Source organism: Cnephaeus nilssonii (assembly GCF_951640355.1).
Source record: "Cnephaeus nilssonii genome assembly, chromosome: 4".
Lineage (NCBI taxonomy): Eukaryota > Metazoa > Chordata > Mammalia > Chiroptera > Vespertilionidae > Cnephaeus > Cnephaeus nilssonii.
This window is the reverse complement of record NC_137075.1, coordinates 105146677-105149796: the sequence shown is the minus strand read 5'-3', so window position 1 is coordinate 105149796 and position 3120 is coordinate 105146677.

Below are 3120 nucleotides of genomic sequence, written 5' to 3'. Positions count from 1 at the left end.
GGCCGTGCCATCGGCTAAGGGAAACCAGTGTCTGCGGAAGGAAGACTCTGCCCATGTTCTGGGAACAGGCAGGTCTCGGGACACCTAGCTGTCCTGCTGGGCTGAGAGAGCATGGCCAGGAGAGGGCATTCTTGGCAGCGGCTGGGCTCCTGCAGCCTGGTCGTCGCAGGGCGTGTCTGAGGAGTTGTCCCTAAAGCCACCTCCCCCCTGTGCTCACGGATCGCCTGACCAGCCCCCAGAGTGTTAGGTGGGCGCTCTGTCCTGCAAGCAGCTGCTGCTTTGGTCCAAGTTGCTTCGAAACGTCTGTCTCTTTCCTAGTAGCTCTCTCTGCCTTGTCTTAGGGTGTCCTTCCTGCGACATAAATGACTGCTGCCTCTTATTTCTTCTAAACCTCTTTCCACAGCCAGCTCTCAGCTTCTCCCTCTCCGACCCAGTCCCCCCTGCCCCCCGCTGTCCCCTGACCCTCCCTCAGCTCCTGAGTGGTTCCGAGGGAGCAGGGGCGGAAATTCAAGCCTGTCCCTTGGGTTCCTGCATCGGAGAGGTCTGGAAATAGTTGTGACCTCACAGATTGGCTCTGGGGGCTACATGATGTCATTGGCTCCACCCAGCCAGCCCCCCACACCCAGGGCTTCCTGTTACTGGGAGATGCAGAGGCCCAGCTGACAGACAGCAGCGGCCACGGCTACTTCTCCTAGGAATGCTGTCCCCGCCCTGTCCCCACTCGCTTTTGCGATGAAGATGCCCGTGCCTCTCAGACAGCGCCTCTGGGGAGCCGAGCCCCCTGAGGGCAGAGGTGAGCTGCGAGCGGCCGGGGCCTGTGCGCTGCTGTGCACGGCCTCAATCTGAGAGGTTTGATCAAAAGGAAATGAAACACTTGAAATGCCAGGAAAGAAGATTCTCCGCTTGTCCCATCTGAGAACACAGCGTTTATAAATAGAAACATCGCCAGCACCAAACACGTCGCTGCACACAGCCCTCAAATGTGCAGGCGTGGCCGCGTGGCCTGTTTGTGACAAACTCCTGCACACCGCTGTCCCCCTGGGAAACCACAGGCCCGGGGGGATTCACAGCATCAGGCCTCTCCCTGCGCTTCTCTGATTCAGTCTTTCCCAGGTGGCTTGAGAATAGACCATATTTTACCGTGCCATCATGTCTTTTACATTTTACCTGCAAACAGGACAGTGGGGAGGCCTGGGTCCAGTTCCAAGGGCAGGAATCATTCTAAGCTGCGTCAGGCAGGGGCTGGCAGCCCAGGCATCCTCAGTGTCCCCTGCAGTCCCTTCTACTCCCCAATCCCTCACCCCCTTGTCCCCCCACACCTCCAGCGAGGGGGAATTCTCTTTAGTTAGGAGGAGAGCAAGGGCACGAGCTACACACACACACACACACACACACAAATACACACACTTACACACACACACACATACACACACGCACACCTGGAAAGAAGAGGACCATGGTGATCACATGGCCTGGAAGCCAGGCTGAGCCCTAGGTACCTCCAAGGTCCTAGCCAGGCTCCTACGGGGAGAATCCGGCTCCTTACTCCTGGGTATTTATACAAGAAGAGGCAGCTCACTTCCATGAGAGTGAAACAGTGTAGAATCCAGATGAGGCCCTTCCTGGGCCAAAAGGCATCAGGCTGAGGACTTCCTGCTTCTGAGATGTCACTGGCTGCCACCTGCATGCCCCGCCCCCACGCACTGAGAGGCCTGCAACCTGGGCCTTCCTGGGCCTCCGTGGGGCAGGGCCTGGGGCGCGGGAGGGAATGCATGCATTTCAGGTACCAAAGGCCGTCTTGTCTGCTCGGCTGCTGCAGCAAAGTACCAGGGACTGTGCTTAAACACAGACATTTCCTTCCTACCAGTTCTGGAGGCCAGAAGGCCGAGGGCAAGGTTCTGGCTTACGTGGTTTCTGTTGCGCGGTCTCTTCCTGGTTTGTAGAGAACCACTATCTCCCTATCTACTTACAAGGCCTTTTCTCGGGTGCATGCATCATGCATGAGTGAGGTGAGGCGGTGGGAGATAGACATTGAGATTGAGATAGAAAGAGAGAGGGTCTCAAGGAGAGGGAGAGAGAGGGGGGGGATAGAGAGAGAGAGGGAGAGAAGGAGGGAGAGAGAGCTCACACTGGGCCTCTGGCTTCCACAGTTCAAGGTCAGGAGGGTTGCTAACGTTTAGTGCATCACAAGCTAGCCCCCGCACTATTGGAAGGAGATGGAATCAGACTGGGGCTCTGCGCTCCCTCTGCTGCCTACCGGCTGTGGGGCCTTGTGCGAACTAACCACCCTCTCTAAGCCTTGTCCACATTTGAACACTGGGACTAAACATGTGCTTCCCCGAGAATGAAAGTGTGAGACACACATGAGCTCATGCCTGCAGAATGTCAGCCCAGGGAGGTGCTTAAAAACGGAGGCGCTGTGATGGCTGCTGGTATTATTTCTTATTTGATATTATTATTTATTAACAACACCCAGAGAGCCTTGTCCAAAAGCTGCCTTCACACTCTGCACCACCAACGTCCCCACTGCATCTCCTACCTTTGTCCCCAGTGCTCATGGAGTCGCAGAGGAAGTCGGAAGTGTAAGAGCACGTGGCAGTGTCCTCCGCGGGGCCCAGGGGACTTGGGGCATGCCCCGTTCCAGGCGAGTGACTCCAGGCCTCCTACAGTCACTTCCCACTGGAGAATTTACGATTGCTGCTGACACCCTTGTGAATGAACATGCTCATGGCCACCTCGTCAGGAAGCTTTCATAGAAGCCAGCATCCTGCGGGGAAAGACACACACGCACGCTCTGCGGGGGGAGCCTGAGGTTAAGATGACGCTGCCGAGAAGTGGCGGAACCCGGGTTCAACAGCTACTGGATCCCAGGGGCGCACTCTGAGCTTCCGGAGCCTGCCTTAGTCGCAGTGGCGATGACAATGCTGGAACACGAATGCCCAGCTCAAGGCCAATGCAGGAGCCTGTCTCCTTCTCGCTGGACTGGGCCCAGGTTCACGCAGGTTCTAGGGACCTGGACTCGGGCCACCCGACCGCGCCTCGTGCTGCGAGCTGCTGGGCGTGCTTTGGGGCTGCAGATCGGCCTCCTGGCCACTCATCGTGTGTGTGTTCTGGGTCCCG